Source organism: Cygnus olor, chromosome 9 (genome assembly GCF_009769625.2).
Source record: "Cygnus olor isolate bCygOlo1 chromosome 9, bCygOlo1.pri.v2, whole genome shotgun sequence".
NCBI lineage: Eukaryota > Metazoa > Chordata > Aves > Anseriformes > Anatidae > Cygnus > Cygnus olor.
This window is the reverse complement of record NC_049177.1, coordinates 6,708,589-6,727,391: the sequence shown is the minus strand read 5'-3', so window position 1 is coordinate 6,727,391 and position 18,803 is coordinate 6,708,589. Positions and strand designations below refer to the sequence as shown.

The 18,803-nt window shown below is 37.6% G+C and overlaps 2 long non-coding RNA genes across 4 annotated transcripts in view; both read right to left on the bottom strand.

Moving 5' to 3' along the window:
* Positions 1–6,039, bottom strand: part of LOC121075154 — a 28,480-nt gene extending 22,441 nt beyond the window's left edge. The window contains exon 1 of the long non-coding RNA XR_005822757.1: positions 5,970–6,039. This is a non-coding gene — a long non-coding RNA (uncharacterized LOC121075154). The remainder of the gene's footprint in view (positions 1–5,969) is intronic.
* LOC121075153 overlaps positions 1–16,139 on the bottom strand; it is a 140,903-nt gene extending 124,764 nt beyond the window's left edge. Inside the window, exons 1-2 of one of the 3 annotated variants that reach the window (XR_005822754.1) lie at positions 15,291–16,139; positions 11,204–11,292 (exon numbers count right to left, since the gene is read on the bottom strand). This is a non-coding gene — a long non-coding RNA (uncharacterized LOC121075153). Of the gene's footprint in view, positions 1–9,602; positions 10,072–11,203; positions 11,293–15,290 lie in introns of those variants that run through there. The other 2 variants (XR_005822755.1, XR_005822756.1) reach the window with 2 other exon arrangements.
* Between the last annotated feature and the right edge of the window lie 2,664 nt (positions 16,140–18,803).

The following is an 18,803-nucleotide window of genomic DNA, read 5'->3' as shown; positions in this document are numbered from 1 at the left end:
GGGCATCATGCCTGGAAAGAGGCCAGCTGAACATCAAAGGGACAAATTCTTCTTTCCAGAATGGAAAGTGGGAAAAAAAATAAAAAAGCAAGTGTGGCTTGGACCTGTGTTACCCTAACTACAGGATTCTCTCCTGCATGGGGAAGCTTTCCTTCAAAGGAGATCAAACAAGTTTTGTTGAGGAGCAATTTGGGTATAGTGACTCCATTATCCATAATAAATACTCCAGCAATCTTCACAGCATAAGCAGAAAAAAGTCCCTGTCTCAGCTCACCAAACAGCCAGACTAGCATCCTAGACTCCTTATGGAAATTCTTCTAGTTTAATTCCCATAGAAAGTGTGCGGTCAAGATCACAGAACAAAGAGGAAAAAAATTCCATATTGTTTTTAGTGTAAGCCAACATACTTAAATGGCCTGAACTTCTTACAGTTCTGTCTTCTGTTTTCCTGGTGAATACTTTTGACACCAAACAAAAATCATTTGTGAAAAAGAAGCACTGCACATACTTGTCTCCAAATTTTCTTATAATCACTATGATTTCTACATGTTTTAGGAGGTCTTAGTACTGTTTGGGGATGTGCTAATCCCAAAGAATACTGCCATTTCATTACTGCCTGATGTTGAATTCAGACATCCTTACATGGTGCAGCTATTGTGACTTTTTCCCCCCCTCATCTGCAGTCGAAGGAATCTATTGCTAAGCACTGAGGAACTCTGTTATTTTATCAGAGCTTAGTCAATACAATCTAAAGTTTAATAGGAAAACAAAAATGTTACCCCACACTTGCCTGACTTTCTTTTCCAAATACGTCCCACAGTTCTGACTTAATTATCCAAATCTTACTACTAGAAGGAATTGCAGTGGCCATGTATAACATCTCTAACACAAAAATAATCAAAGTAACCCATACATGCATCTTCTTGTGTTCTGTTAAGTGCTCTGCAAATACTACACTAAATTCCTCTCTTATTCGCAAAGTTTAACTACAATCATTAGCAGTATTTGCTCAACTAAGCCCATTTTCAAGAGCTGGTCATTGAATGAGTTATCGTGTGCCTTGTAAAAGCAGAGATAATGCCAGTGCCTTGTCCATAAGCATAGAAGGTGTCAATAACAGCACTGGGGGCAAAGACTTTAAAGTTCCTTGCTTTCCCTTATGTGCTGAACTTTGTTTTCTCAAAAGAAAAATTAAATCCATTGCTGGGGAATCATCTATTGGTGATTTGTAGGCACCATCTGCAAAGACTTTTAAAGGGGGACAAAATACATCAGAAAATAAAAATCTTTTATGAAGTTAACATGGCAATTTCCACTGTTTAAATGAACCTCCATTTAATTATCTATGCTTCTATTAACATGACACATGCAGGTTATTACCAAACCAGAGCAATCTTATAGATAAATACAAGTTCACATAGAAACCCAGTCATTTCCACTACCATAAAATCTTAATTTCCTGTGTTTTTGCCAACCAGCAGAGCTGACTTTACCAACCAGCTACCAAGAATCAGACACAATTAACTTTCATAGCTGGAAGAAGTAGAACAGGCCTGTAAATAATTAGAAAAAAGTATCTTGGCCTCCTAGGCACCCATGTGCACACGTGCGTGCATGCACATACACAGCACTACTTTTCAGGAGCTTACCATCTACATTCCTAACAGAGTGCTGGCTAGGTCTACATTATTTACCATTATTATTTAATACTGCTGATATATAGAAACATAAGGAGAAGAGATAAAAAACTAATAAAAAGAAAGCTATGGGGAGAAAGCTTTTTAGCCGTGCTGAAGATTTTTTGCACTCTTTGCAAGCTACTTTAAATTAAGATGCTGAGATATGAATAATATTTACAGCAGAAGAAATGACAGAGTTACTCCATACATATCACAAATTATGTAAGATGTGACACAGACATCTGAGGTTGTTTATTTGTTCTTTTTTTTTGTGCTAGGTAACTACTGCAGGGTGAGATAGTAAGGACGACCTATATGAAGCACTTTCAGGCACTATAGCATTGTCTATATGTATAATAAAAAAAAATCGCAACCTTCTCTTCCATTACAAACGCAAGGGTAAGCGTGAATGATTGCGCTCACCTCCTTTTAAATGCTATGACCTTTCAGAGGTACAAACATGAAATTGGATGGCAATTTGTGTTAGAGGGCAAGGAGTAAAGATGATGCATCCTACTGCAATTTTTTGATCACATCATGAAAGATGAAATATGTATATCAACAGTGAGAAGGCCCAAAAGAGATGGGCCATAATGATGCTATCTGGCCCAGTAGTTAAATTAAGGCTCCCAGATACCATTCAAAGACTATCTATGAAAAAGTGTTATGTTCAAGTTTGATGAGATTGAATTTGCATGAACTATTTTTAGGACATTACTATCGCAAGTAACTGACATGTCTTAAAATACTGTAATACTGCCAGAAGCTTAAAAGTAAAACTAAAAATATTCCTTCTAGATTTCTTATAATTATCTTGAATTATTACTAGCATAAAAGAAAGTGCTTAACAAAGATTAAGGAAAAAATAAAGAAAAAATTTAAACTTTACCAATTCTCATCTGAAATGAAAAAAAGTCATTTAAATTAGATTAGTTATGGATATTTGTTGTTCTTTTGAGATTTCAGACACACTATTTGGAGTGCCTTAGAGAACCTTGAACCCAACACAGTTTTCTCAAAATTATGAACTGGCAGAATTTCATTTGTACTCCATCTCTTTGCTTTCTGTGACAACAAACAAAGATTTTTCAAAAAGCAAAATTTCAGAAAACATGCAGAATAGCATCCAGGCTCCAAAGAGAATTTTGAAAATTGTTTTGCTCTCATTTAAAATAAAAATTCAATACTTTTCCATGTTCTGTACAAAAGGTTAACAGGCTGTCTCAGAGTCAGAGGCCTGAAACCTTTAGAGTCTGTTAGACCAAGCCAGGCTGTGGAAGAGAAGTTCCAGGCAGCACATCAGCTATACGGAAGTCTCCACCAGAACTTTTCAGCCCCGTTTTCTTAATGAAAGCAGACTCGTACAAACCACATCACCTGTTCATCTGCCACACACTTATGCATTCTTAGTTTAATGGCCAAATCACAAACTTTGAAAGATATCTCAAAGACAGAAAGAATTCTTTTTGTGGGCAGGGTGGGGTAGGTGGAATTCTATGAAATCCTCCAGATGGACAAAAGGAAGAAGTGTCAAATGTAAGATCAACTGCTCAATTTTTTCTGCTTGCTGGCCTGTCAGCACACGCATAACTCTAACAGAGTACAGCTGTCTTCTGCCCATAAAACAATGTGGGTCGCAAGAAGGAGCAGAAAGTATCAAACAAAATTTAGGGCATGTGCTGAAGAACATTGTGAGGGAGTATGAAGGACATGGTGTGGACAACAGGAGTTTAGTCTATCCATCAAGGACATTCTTACTGGGTTCTAGTATCAATCAAAAAAGCACAGGGTAGTTTCCAAATATCAAACCAAATTACTTTCTTAATTTATCCTTTAAAAGAATATTTCACCTAAATGGTAATGCACATGCAAATTGCAGTAAGAGTGGGGATTAAAATAGAGCTTCTATGACATAGTACAATGAGGTCCTTTGAGATGGGAGAACGTGGAGCTCCTTACTGGAAGAGTGCTTGACTGAAGTATATCTGTATAGCCTAAAAAGAATAACAATACTGCCACAGTCAACTTCACTCTTTCCAACTTCTAAATTTGCCTTTATTTTCTCAGCTTAGTTTTGCTGGAAGCTAGTCTTGTAATAAAGAGAGGGACTGCTGAAAAGAGATTACTTGTGATACTGAATACGCAAAACACACAACAGAGGTCAACTGGAAGTGAATAGGGGGGTCTATCAGGACAGGAAAGAGAGCTGTGTTGAGCCATTTTATTATTTCACAGTGGAAGTTATTTTCATGAAGTATTCATAGGTTATATGACTTTTCACACTTTTTTTTATTTTCCTTAAATAGCAGCTTTAGTGCCAGCACCAGTGCAACAATAACCAACATCATGCCAAATCTGCCCTATGTAACTAGAAAAAGGGCAATGAAACAGTATCAAAGAGTAGTAATTATAGTCTTTTGTTTAAACTACTGTTTACTAGTTTGCAGGAAAGTACATAATAATCATAAATCATAAAGTGCCATGAATACTAATGCATAAGATAGCAGGAAAGAGACTCCACTCCTCACTCTTTTTCCTGTTACTGTAGAATGGCTGTGGCAGATTAGAATACCCCTGTTCCATAGCACCTTAGAAAAAAAAAGGTCATTCCATCTTTCTTTTCCACTCCCTGCAATGCTGGCAGGCACCACAACATCTGCTTAATCAAACAGAAAGGGTATTGCATAGGCTCTGTGTTAGAGAACTTTCTTCTCTATGTTCATAAAGCAAGAACTAAGTGAACATGCAATATAAAGGATAGAAAAAAAATCTGACCAAATAGTTTTTAGTAGAATGTGTGATTAGACTAACTGATCACTGACCTTTACAACCGGTAGTGGCAACAAGCTTTTATATAGACAAAATGTTTAAGAGAGTTAATTCATGTTAAAAAAAATAAATTTGGAAAGGATGTCTGAATACACAGTATGAGGTTACAGACAGCCTCCAACTGGGGCTAGGAGTCAAGAGTCATATTATGCAGTAACACTCAAACCCACACTTTTATCTGCCTCAGCAGATAATCACTCACTTGACAGAACAGGATTTTCCCTTTCATTTCCTTCACAGTTGGTAATGTATCAAATGATGGATGCAATAGAAGAGAAGGGAGGATTTTCAGAAGTTTAGATTTAGGAGCATAAATCACAAAAGCAAACAGATTTAGAAGCAGACTGACTAGCATTCTTGAAAAACTCTTTCTTTGTTTTTATCTTTCATGGAGCAACGTCCCTCACTTTGCTTCTATTATTATTGTTCTATCCTCAAGCACAATACTCTCTGAAGCTTAAATAGTTCGTACAAAAGCATATTGTCAGGAGTCAGGACAAGAATCCCCAGTTACACTTGTCACTAACAAACACCGATAGTGTTTTCCAAACCTTCCAGCATATCCAAATGGCAGCAGATAGGGACATCAACAGCAATTAACTGGGTAAATTCAGGGAGTGGTTTCTCATTTCAAGCTACATTCTTACATCCTCAGTCAATGCAACAGTCTCTCTTGCTTTCAAAATCTCATTGTTATTCCATATGCTTAATGTATTATTTCATAGCTCTGCAAATCCTGGGTATTTCATGATAGAGATAGCCCTCTGAGTTGTGCCATTGTATGAATACATATTGTATTGTGCCTCTATCCATAAATACCCAAGAATCTTTCACTTCTACCATCCTGTCATCAGATAATTCTGCCATCTACAATGCCAATCTGCATGCAGAGAATTAAGAGATTAAAATAAGAAAAAGTTAAAAATCTATCTTCTTGAGGATCAAAGGATGCAGGATTTCAAACTGTCTGCCGACTGACAGGATATCTGATACTTTTCTTCTTACTCATGCTGACAGTTAAAAGGCTACATTCTCTTAAGCGCATTATGCACTTACAGAAAGGTCTATTGAGAGTTGATTGCAGGCAGGTGCACATGTAACTGAGGACAACTTGTCCTCTCAACTCTCTTAACACCTTTTTCCAGCACTTCAAAAAAAAAATCACTTTCTGTGTAGTTTATAAATCTCAGGATTGTGGTGACTACTTAATCTCTCCTCAGATTTTTTTCCTAAATCTTGAGTGTTTTTTGAGATAAATACACTTCTGATTAGATTGTCATGCATTTGGTTGGAAAACTTGATATAGAAAGATTAAGCAAAACTCCTACTGGATCTACACGTTAAGGGAGAATAAGAGTGTTTCGATTCTTCAGATGTTAATGGAGGCTTTGCCTGTCTTTTGTTTACAGTAAGCATTACATTTAACTCTGAAATCACTTTTTCAATATTATATTTGTTTACCTCACACGCAAGGGAGACAGACCAGCAATTTCCAAGATCTGGAACCATCATATGTACCAGGGCATTAGTGCAAGAACAGGAGTCGAAACAGAAACCAAAGGTCAAGAGAGGGAACTACTCCCAGGATAAAAGACAAAGTAAAAACCAAGATGAAAGCAACAACACTAGCATCTAAATATCAATTAAGTGAGAAGCAGTAACTGTTAACTGTGTTAGATGGAGCTAATCCTCTTAGCAACTCAGAGTGCCCATGTTTACCAGGGACTTGCTGAAAGGGTTTGCTTGTATGGCATTGAGAGAGCCAGACACCTCCTGGTGGTGCACAACAGAACAAGAAGCAATAATGGACAGCAGTGGGAAATTCCAATGACAAAATTCCATTTAGACACAAGGATTTTTATTATTATTATTTGCTATGATAGTGTTCAAATATTGGAGCAGGCTGCTCAGAAAGGCTATGGGATTTCATAATGTCATCCCTGGAGGCTTCAAGACTAAACTGGACAAGTACTTGAACAACCTGATCTCATTAGACCTGCTTGAGCAGGGGAATGGACTAGAAGACATCCGGATGTACCTTCCGATCCAAATTTTATGATTTAAAAAAAGAGCATGTTATAGCAAAAACTAACAATAATAAAAATACATCATAAGCAACAATGAAATATTTACCCCAGGATCTAAAATAGGCACTCAAGAAACAAGATACTGTAAATGAACAATAGCATCATCTGATGAATCCCAGTAACATTGCAGCTTACTTTTATAAGGGAGAAAATTATCAAGGCTACTACCAGAAGACTTGCATGAGATCCACACTTTATTGTCTTGTGGTCCCTTTCCAATTTCTGTTTGTGAGAATGTGGATACCTCAGCTCAGTCCTCATAATTTGATAGCATCCCTGTATCAATAACACCTGCCTCTTCTTGTTTGGCTTTGGTTAAGCTTCCTCTAATACAGCCCAGAAGCTGTAATCAAGGAGGTACGAGAGCCACAGTATCCAAATTAATATTAACTCCTTATAAATCTCAGTAAAAGGAGCTTCTCCACTTGTTTCACACACTCTCAGAGTGAGAAGCCTGATGTCTCTACAGTTCAGTCAGCAACAAAAAGTAAAGAATACCAGCACCTCAAACTCTAAAGCGCTTGGATTATTCTGATACAGTAGCAAGAGACATTATTCCAGTGCTGGGTAAATCCCTCCCTTGAAGTCTAGCAGTTTTGGATTGGTTCAGCATATTCTTCAGTCACCACACATACTTTGTGTTGCAATACATTGTTATTTTTACTAAGTGAAATAAAACCCGAGAATGTGGATTTACACCTTATAGCAGTGTTACCTACATTCTTTTAATATCCAGATGCTTCCTCCTTTCCCAGTTAAACTTGGCTCAATCATTTCTACACTCAAAGTATTTTAGTTGTATCACAAAGGACCATATCTCTTGTTCACTTCTTATCTCACTTTATTTTATTTAGAAAATATGCAACACACACAAAAATCTGAAGTCTGAATTAAAATTATTCATATGCTATTTCCTCCTAATTTCTACATGGGACTGTGTTAGCCCATCTCCCCAGAACAGAGGAGGTAAAAATAACTGATGCTCAACTGAGTTCAGAGGGAATGTTGTTGCTATTCTATAATTTAGTGCAGCTTATCAATAACAATAAAGCTGACGTAAACACAAAGCTATTGAGAGCATGAAGTTGTCCAGATAAATTGATGTTGCTGGTATCTGCAGGGAATTTCAAGGCAAATCGATAAGCTACAAATGCAGAGTTCCCATAAAACTTTGCCTTGGATTCATGGACAGTATGTCACTGAGGTATGTTTCAACTAAAACATTTCAGGTTTTACAGTGTTTTCTGGTGATTTTTTGTTTGACTGAGAAATTTTCTACCAGTTCAAACTGAAAACATAAGCATATTACCTTCCTGCTGCACAACTAAATTGGGTTATAACACCAGCTGAGCAGCAAAAATAGTTGAGTACTAAGGCTCATAGTTTCAAAATTGTTTTTTGAGAAGAAAAAGCCCAAGTGGTGAAGGATAGGTAAAATGCCAGCCTTTTGTAGGTGAAATGACCAACTTATATCTCTGTTGGCTTAAAACAAGCAAGATATTCTGTAACATTAGTTCCTCTCCTCTGAGGAGTTGCTCAGCTGTCTTATGACAGGGAAGTACTGCTACAAAAGGGATCACTTAGCTGGGAAAAAAAAATTAAAAAGAAACACAAGCATGGACAGACTTACTAAATGACGGGAAGCCACCACCATTACCATTTTCTAGTGTTCTGCTTTAGGAGTTGGGTATGTATATACATCTACACATTACCTTTTATTTTTTTTCTGCTGCAAGTTGCCATTTTCATGAGAAAAGAGAAATTACTGCCAGCTTCCATCCAGCAAAGGCAGCTTCTTTGGCTCCTGTCTTGTAAAAGTGTCACCATTAGGCTCTTCCAATCCGTCTCCTTGTTTCATTAGATTTGACACACATTCTCTGAAGTCAGAGGTTAAAAGGCTTTTGAAAGCCAGCAATTCCTTCCCCCTCCCCACCCCATTCTTGATTGCTGCCTCTCTCTCCTACACTCAGCTGAAGGCTCTATCAAGGTGCTGCTGTTTTGTCTTTTGTTCCTCAGTACAAATGAACCCAAACTGAGCTCCTACATCATGCTGCTGTCATGGGCTCATACTTCCAGGCTCCTAAATAAACTGCATCTGACTTGCCAGTTGTTTTCTAGCATCAGTGTCTTGGCAACAAACATAAGATGCCCTAGAGCTTCACATACTATCTGTCTTAGATAGCATCATTCATGCAGAATTGTTGGCTGCTGTTCTTCACAAAGAATGCAACCAACAAGACTGCAGTTCTGGTTTGTTAGCTTCAAACACAACCCAGTTTTTACAGTAAACTTTGGAATATTATAACAGTCCTACTTCCATGTAGAAGAATGCAAGTATTTTAACAATACAGCACAACAAGATCCACACAAGCACTATTGACCAATTTAAGAGGGATAATAGTACAACATTAATGTGAAAGTTTGAGTACCTGGCTAAAAGAGCTTGAACTTAAAAGTCACTATCATAATAGATGTGCAAAGGAGTCTTGAAGTAGGTAGTTATTCTAAGGACTGCTCAGTAGGCTTATTCTAAAGCAGTTTAGGCATGTATGCAAGCCCACAGCTGTACACAAATGAAAATCAGTTTGCCTATTTTTGAAGGAAAGAATGTGTGAATATATATATAAAATTTTTCAACCATTAGATACATTTCTGTGACAAAAAAAAAAAAAAAATAGTTTCCCACTTTTTGTTGTTGTTCTGTGAGTGCAGGGGGAAGGAAAGCAAGGGTCACTTGTAGTAGGAAGAAAGGGAGCAACTCAATGTGCCAAAACAGCTAACCTGACCTGCAGTGCACTCACAGACTGCATGCAGGTAAAGAAACAGAATATGCACAGAGTGATCCACAGCTGTGCTGAATGATACGGAGGGAAATAAATGTATTTCTCATTGCCACATAACTTACCTTTCTTCTGTGCAGGATCTCATTTCAGAAAGAGAGAAGTGGTAGCATTTGCCCTGGAATTTTGTCACTTCAGGACAGGGACTACTGTATGGATCTACTCACAGTTTGAGCTTAGAATAGGTGTATCCTCAGCATGAGTTTATTCACTTCAGAGACAGATCTCCCTCCTTCCCAGTTGTCTACCTTATGAAGAGAAGGCTGTGACAGCACCATGAGGTCTGCTGTGATACTCCAAGATTCTATCCCCCACTTTTCCTTTATCTGCTGAGTTTTATTTGGTTTTGTTTTTACAGTTTCCTTCAAACCTGTAGCAAGATTGGTGATTCCTGTTGTTGAAATATTAGCTTACCTGAGCCCCTGCAATTCATTCACCAACTTTCAGATGGACTTGTGCATCAGCCCAGTTTGTTACTAAGGAGAAGTTTGACTATAGCTTGAGTGAATAATTCAAATTATTTTAAGTCTAAAATCTAAACAATTTATCCTGATTGCCCACTGTCTGTGATATCCCACAAGATAGTAAAGGTAGAAGCAGGATCATTTTAGCTGTTTTTTTTCTTAACATCGTTAGTCCAATGCATCCCTCTAATAGAACCAAACAGCGGGAACTCAGACTTTTTTGATAAAGCATAACAGACAGTTCAACAATGATATTCTTAGTCTCATTAAGTTCAAGGAAAACTAAGAAGGACTTCAGAAGGTCCCTACACTAGGATAACTATCACTGAGTGAAAGAGAAGGGATCAAACTGCCTCATGAACAAGGGTGATCAAACACATGACAGAAGAACCATTAACAGAAAACAGGCCATAGAGCACTTTATCAAAATATAACAGACTTCCTCCACAAGGAATGGGTAAAGTCCTTTAAACAGAAGAGTATTAAATCTGAAAAGCAGACAAGAACACGATGTTCCCAAATTCAGCCTCCATCCTCCTCCCTGCTTTCTTGTCTCTTATATCTCCTGCCTTATATTAAGATCCAATTCATGTACACCCCTTCTTGGGCTCACCTTTCACGTGATTTGGAACTTGTATTTAGTGTCCATTTACACAATCCAAAAATTTGTGCTCAAAAAGTGTCCTCACATAGACTTTTCTGGGAAGTTATAACACCATCACAACCCTGCTGCCTCAGACCTCCTTCAGTCCTGTGCCACTACTTTAATTTCTTTACACAGAAAATGCATGTAGGATGATGTTAATAATTAAATCTCTTAATTATCAGCTATGGTGAAATACACAAGCTGAAACAGATTTTTGACAAACATAGATGGAGCTGTCATTCTGTTCCCCTGTAGTCATTCCTATCCTACTAAGGTGCAGAAACCTCAGTGTTGGGGACCTCTGACTGGGAAGAGAGAGTTGGGGACACAGCTCACAAGAAATTCCCATGCCAAAAGGTCAAAAGAAATAATAAAAGGATAAGGAAAAACTCTGTTATAAGAATGCTTTGAAAGACAATGAAGCTGTAGACATTCTAGCAGCTTGAGACTAATTTTTTTTATTTTTTTTTTTTTTACGGTTCACAACACTTATAGTTGTTACTTACGTATTTATTTCATTACATGCATTTTAATTGCTATACCGTACTACAGTAGCACACAGGAATCCCCATTGTGGGCCCTACTACTGACTGCTGCATGCAGAAGACAGAATTAAGAAAAATCCCTTCCAAAAACATCAAAAGTTACTTCAGCATACCTGAACAGATGCATCCTTCTGGTTGAGTTTTGTCCAGCTTCTTCTCTTCCCCCACTCTCACAGAAGTCAATGTCAAAATCCCCATATTCCTAAATAATTGAAGAATAAGACTCATAAGACATAAGACAACTTGTTAGTGCCTATTATTAGTGATAAATGCTGCTGGAAAATGTTGTCTAGGGCAATTCTATAACAGTTTTTATCATCCCATTATCTTCAGTAGGGCTGCAACCCCTGATGGTACCATAGGGGGAAAACAAAACAAAAAAAACAACTCCCTCCTCTTTTTGGTATTTTGCACTGTTGTCATAGTTTATAACTAATTCATAAGGGAACTCGGCACTAACAATCTGTGTTGTGTTTCTATCTGCGTAGGGTGGAAAAGCAATTTAGATGTGAGAGAGTATAAACTTCCTCAGCATTGTACACAAAAATATTTTCAGCTTGTCTGCCTGCAAATAGATCCTATATAATCCAATTCATTCTGAATGACTGATTATGACAATCCTGCTCATAAATCCTGAACTTGACATTTTAAAATCAGATTTTCTTTTCATTTTTAAGCAATGAAATGACTTCTCTATTTTGACATGATTCATCATTTTCAGGATGAACTAGCTAACTACACAGGCAAAAACCTCTAGCTGCAAGGACTCATTACACATTATCACCCTGTATTTACAGCATGCACCCTACTCTTTTGGAGATGCCTTAAAAGAAACAGATACATCTATTTTAAACATAACGGGTTGAATCAGTTAAGAAATTCTTATTAATGTCAATGAGCTACGTATATAAGGTGCTAAATGAATGCATATAAAGGAGTATGGAAATTTTTAACCTTCCTGTAGTCCATATGAACTTGAAGAAAACAATGACCAATTTAACTTTTGTTTTCATATAATGTGAAAACAGTTATTCTGACCTGGCCCATTCCCACAGGGTGAATCCCATCATTGGGTGATTTACATCTTCACTGCAAGTCTCAAAGAAGTTTACATTCTACATAATTCAGAGATTACTTTTTTTTTCCTCCTACAGAAAACACATTACTCCCTTTAGAACCATTTAAAAAAATACAGAAACAAATGATGATTGAAGTTAATAGGGATGCACACATGAATTGATTAAACATCTGCCTAAACTTCATGAAATTCTAGAACTACCTGGTTTTATCAACTCTATTTCCTGAACATCAACTACTAGTACAGAAGTCTTTAAATAAAAAGTTTACTGGAGGCGAGTCAGTTATACAAAATAATAAATCCCATCATATCCAGAGGAGAAAAAAATTTGCCTCAAGAAACACTTTAAGAAACTTTACACATATAGGTCACTACATTATTAAAGTGAAAAGCAAAGTACTGTGGCACTGAAGGCTGAATCCACAGTTTTAATATAAAATTTATTTTCTAGCACTTTATAATTTGGCCATGAAAAATTCCTTCAGGCTGAATTTTTACTGTGGAGGCTTAACTTAAACTCAGGTTCTCTCCGCCAGTCTGAAATCTGGTTAAGGCATTAAGACGACTAGCAGAAGTTACAGGAAAAAAATATATTTCTCAACTGAAATTCAGTAACAAAATCAGTTGCAGCAGACAGGCAACCAATGAAATTGTTAGTGTATCATTTTTCTAGAATCTCTCTCACTTTATCTGAAATTCACACACAATTATGCAAACACAACTCTGGACTCAGAAAATACAGTGATTATAGGCCTGACACAAAATCTCATTTTCACAGCCACGCAACTGAAAAAAAGATGTTTTGAAAAAAAAACTATATAAATTTCATTGTCTATAAAGCACATCTACCAATCCTGCAACCAAAAATAACTGAATTTTAAAACTTTCAAACGCATAAACACTTTCTTGATCCCAGACCTGCCTCCAAATAGTAGACACCAGCAGGGTGGACCACAACAGTCTGCTACAGACACTTTGCATTTCTTCTGAAACAACGTGAAATTTTACGGTAAGCCTGAAGGAACACCAGACTAAACAGAAAATTGGGATGACACTTCCCGCACTTTCGTTGTGTTTTGTTGTTGTTGTTTTGTTTACCCCTACTGGTCTTTGTGACAGTTTTGTGGGACAGATACAGAGTTGAGGATTCTAAAGCCAGACTCAGGTTCAGCACGTAACATTCATACCAAGCCTCTCTCCCATCCACACAGAACCTTTCTATGATTTGTGGGACCAAACCAGAGAGCTGAAGACTTCCTCCTTCAGACTCACACAGCACATACAGTTACTTGAGACATCATAAATTTTAGGACAAAAAAGTCAGAATATGCAATATTTCTTGAATACAGTTTTCTATGCATAATTTGTCCAAACACATACTTAAGGCCATCCAACCTGTGGTCTAGTGTGGCAGAAAAGGCACTTCGATATTCTTTCAAAACAGCAAATAATAATAATAATATTGACATCAGTGCTGTCTTTTCTGAGCATGAGGTAAATGAGTGCTATGAAACTTCTCATTTTTAGGTTGCCTGCAGGGCGGTTCCTGCCTCCAGTAGAGAAACTAATTTAGATTGAGCAAAATCAAATAGAAATTCTTCCTGAAGCACAGCAGTAATGTTAAGGATTTTAAGGCTGAATTCCACCTAAGAGCAGAGCTTTGCTAAGGACTGAACTGCACCTTTAGAGGCTATACGGTGCTATTTTATTGGTCAGAGCAGTACAGTGTTTCTGGTTAAAGCGTCATCTAGGTTTTCTCCCCAGTAATAATTTATCACCAGTCTGCCACATCTTTGTGCTTCATCGGTCAATTCTGCCAGTCTTATGCCTGTGCAAATCATTTACCTCAGAAACCACTGCAAACTACACAGAACCCAGAATCCCAGACCTGAAATTGCAGGTACAATGATCTCTCTGCCATTAAGATTTCTGGCATTATGTTACACTTTAAACAATATTTTCATTTGTTTTATTTTGCATCTAATCAGTTTACTTTGCCTTACTTTATACCCTACACATACTAACAGAAAAAAGAACATAAGCTTCTTGCAGACTTAAACTTGTAAGCTATCTAAAACGTATGGAATATTTCCTAAAAAACTATCCTCCAATGTAAGTATCAGGAATTAGAAAAGAAAATAAACCACGTGATAAAACCTGAGGCAACAGATCTAAGGTTTCTTTCACCATTTTCACTGTCTGAACTTCCAACCTGTGCATGCTTCTTTTCCTTGTTCTCAGATGTATTACCCTAAAAAATAAGCGTCAGTTTTGCTATTTATAGAATGAATACCAAATATCTTTATCAGCAAATAATTTTTAAGTGAAGCTAGACCAGAAAGTAGAAGGCTCAAGGGGCCTAAAACCAAATAAACTATAAAATGCTTAACCCTGTATTCCAGCAGACTTCCCTGGAATTGTTCTGAGCTCCAACTTCGGCTGCCTCTGCTGTTTTAGCATGCAATCCAATGAACTTGAAGTGAAAAACATTTAAGTATAGTCTCTGAAATCCAGAAAAATTTCCTCCATTCCCTTACTCTTTCAGCTGCATGGCTATCAACACTCTTACCATCCACTTTCCCAATTTTAATTGTCTTATAGAACAATTTGTCCTTTTAGGCTAACCTTAGAATGATCCATTAGCTTCATTCACAATTAATATTACTAAAACAGAGGGGGGGAAATGACTCAACCCTCAGTATACCTGAAAACAACACTTATTTCTTCAGAATACCACCAGCTAAAGCGAAGATCTACTTTTGTTGAAGCAATATTTATCTTCTGTTTACAGCTTACCACACTGATGAGTTTCCAAACAAATTCAAAGCAAATTCCTGCAACTCTAGCAGCTATTATTGCCTATGGAACATGAACAAGTGCAGAGATGTACTTACTCCTTCACCGCAGTGACTTAACAGAACATGTTGCTCTAACAGTTTCAATCTGCTGGAGCAATGGTGGCACCCTGTGGCCAGAAAGATAAGCCTAAAAGCTTTCTACTGCTTTCCAACTGCTGCATAACCCTTCCGGCACGCAGTCCTTGCTTCTCTTCTGATACTTAAGATGATACTATGAATTACCAGATAAAGCAGACAAAAGAAGTATCAAGTTTCATTACTTACCAATATGTCAAATAATCTGCATAGTATTTAACTTCATTTCTAAGAATAGATAGGAGACGCTTCACTGCTATAAATCCTGAGGCAGCAACAGCTCAGGCTGCAGGTAAGTCCTGAAGAAATCACCAGGTGTGCCAAGCCCTGCCAACTCCTCGCACTCACAGTGAGGTGTTGAAATGAGGCTCACCTGCATGGCACCTGGCACCATGAGATTAATCTGCATGAGAGGGCCTCACAAACACCACTAAAACACCCAAAATAATTAATCTTGTCAAGTGACTTTCAGCTATGCACCAGGGGGTCTGTGGCATCAACTTTGCAGCGGGGGCCATGGGGTGTCGGTGAGGAGAGGGCAGGGCTGCCCGCCCTGACAGGGCTGGATCCGGCCAGTTCCGGACGGTTCCAGAAGGTTCTGGCTGGTTCCAGAAGGTTCTAGCGGTTCCAGGCCTCAGGGAAAATGGATGCAAGAAAAAGCCAAAATCGCCCAGCTGTGAGGGCACGAAGTTGGGCCTCAGGATAAGCATGGGGGGAGAGGAGCTGAGGGTGGCTGGTGTTGTTTTTTCTTGTCTTTTTTCCTCACTATCAAAATCTATTTTAATTAGCAATAAATTAATTTTCCCCAAGTTGAGCCTATTTCACCCCTGACAGTAATTGGTACGCATGTCTTTATGTCAGCCCATGAGTTTTTTCCTCGCATTTTTGCCACCTGTGCTGTTGAGGAGTGAGAGCAACAGAGCAGCTGGGTGGGCACCCAGCAGCCAGCCAAGGTGAACCTGCCACAAACCTACTAAACTACCACAGAGCCATTTTTAGTAGTAATTTCTCACTGTACAGGTATTGACCAAAAGGAGCTTCCTTCAGTAAAAGCACAGTTGAACTCATTTGAAAGCTGTCTTTAAAACTTAATGAGTTAAAATATCCCAGAATTTTTACCTTTCCTCTTCTCTCAATCAGTCAGTAAAGGTGTTGTTAGCTGCTTTAGGAGCAGAAAGTCACAAATCTTAGCAATGGCATTAATTACCTTCATTAATCATTACTATCATTACTATCATTAATCCTTGAGCTGTTAGAAAAAAAGCTACATGACAAGAAATGAAAATGGCAGAAGTGTGGGGACATTAAGGATAAGCAAACACATACTTCACAACTAAAGGGAAGAGCAGGTCATGAACAAAAAATGGCTTGATAATTCTGTAGGACAACAGTAACCACTATCTTGCAGCTTCGTCATCCATTTAATGTGAGAAACAAGACAAATCAGGGAGGATATCTTTCCTCTGTTTTACAGGGTATCAGGAAATGCTAGCAATCAGCTGATGATAATGATCAGCAAGTTCATACACTAACCAATTCTCCCCAGTAACTGCCTGGCCAACATATACTTTTCAAGCTGTAGGTACTATTAAGTAGCAAAGAGACCCTTCTCAGCAGCATACAGATGATAGACAGAGGAAGCATTTGGAAAATGAGAAGTGAAGATGATATTAATATGAAGCTGATTAAGAAAAAACAGCATTTTAAAATCAATAAGAAAAGGCAGAATTATTTGAATAATCTTACCCATCTCAGCCATTTACATAATCGTCCTGACACTCGTCCCTAAGATTCTGCCTTTACCTTTTATTAATCTATGGTTTCTGTACTGTCTCTATTGTTGTGTATTTTTTCTTATTATGCACAATTATATCTTTGATTTTTTAGAAAAACATGCATCATGTCTTAGAAGTCAATGTCTTTATTATTGCAAGTTGATTTTTTTTTCTATTCTTAGTTTAATCTTTTTCCCACAACATCCTGCGTCTGGTAGACAATGGTGTACTGTATAGAACAGTAACTATTTGCCTTAACAAAGCTCTGCTGCACTGCCATCCATTAGTCAGTGAAACAGTCTGGGTTTTCTCATATCCAAGACCTGAAACCCTTTCTTTGAGTTGCAACAGTTTGCCATGTGACAGGGGCATAACTTTTGGCAATGCCTTTTAAACGTGACAAGGTACGATTTTGACAGGTATTACATGAGTGGAGCAGAAAGCTGTTTCTCAACAGAATTCCCCCATGCTAAAATTTCAGATAAGTAGAAAAGGTGATCTTATACCTTATAGCTGAGAAAGATTCATCAGACTACTATGTAAGGAGGAGCAGGCAAATAGCACATAAATACTGGTGAATTACCTCAAGTTGACGGTGTGATAGTTTTCATAAATAGGCAAAGTTCCATACCTAGTTTCCATAAATTTTCCTGAATAAGTATTTCTTAAATATCACAGTACATTGTTGATGAAGTTTATAAACCTGAATAGAAAATGAGAATATTGGATTCTTGCACATAGTACAGCTATGTCATTCTTTCCTTTATTACTCCTGCAAGCATGAGGAGATTTGCAAATAATGAGCCTAGTAAGCATTTTACAAAATCAAAAATTGCCAAGAGTTTCTAAATGCTGCATTTTGCACGGTCTGCTACTACTACTTACAGATAAGATCAGATTTCTAGTTGATATTTCTTCATTACTGTTGACCACACTGGAAAGAAGCAATGCAGATTTCAACAGTGGACTACACAATTATTTGATCAGACCTCAGAACAGCCAGTGGCAGAAAAATGCCACGAAACAGAAAGCCCCAGCCCAAGACTTTCTGAGCAGAGTCCTGTATTCGTACTCTCCCAAATCAATGGCTGTCTTCAAAGTGTGATTTCATTTTCTCCCTTGCTTTAACCTTTACATAACAGATTACAAGGAAATTAAGGTGTTTTTTTGTTGTTTGTCTGCTTTTGTTGTTGTTGTTTTTTTTCCTGTTACAAATCTCAGAAGCCTCTGCAAATTTCATAATACTTGTGAACTGAGATGCTCATTTTGATTTAGATTCCAGATCTGAAATTGGAAGAGATCCCTTATGTAGGAGTCTGAAAAAAAAACCCTCAGTGCATTCACATACTCCAGTGACTAATCCTGTGTTCTGTCCCAAACCCATGTGTTCATTGCTTATAGTTTTTTTTTGAGTAATTGAAATAAGGCTTTTGTAAAAGGAAATTTGGGAGATGTGGAAAGGAGTGGTATTTCTAAGATATTGATTCACAAAATGAAGACAGACACTACTACAAACAGTTATGAGTGTTGAAATGCACCCTAAGAAATTGTCAGCTATTTACCCAGTGTGGTTGTCTCCTAGAATCATAGAATGAATTCTAAAATGTGGCTTTTCTGAGTAGGAGGGAAAAAAAAAAAAGGCAAATAAAGCATTCATCTCTAAGTGGATCGCAAAGAATGAGGTGGAAGGAATTTGACTTAATAAGCCAGTTCTTGCCCTAATCTTTTCCTTTCCACTGGTTTCTTTCAAAAGCAGATCCAAAGGGTATCTCCATTCATGATGGTAAACACCCAGCTGGTGTTTACTGCAACAGAGAGTTTTGTTGCAGTGCTGCCCATTAGCTTATGATACTGACAGGTTTTGCTCTCCTTTACAAACCCATTCCCAAGCAAACTATTTGATCTGTGTAATGATGGGGAGAAAAAA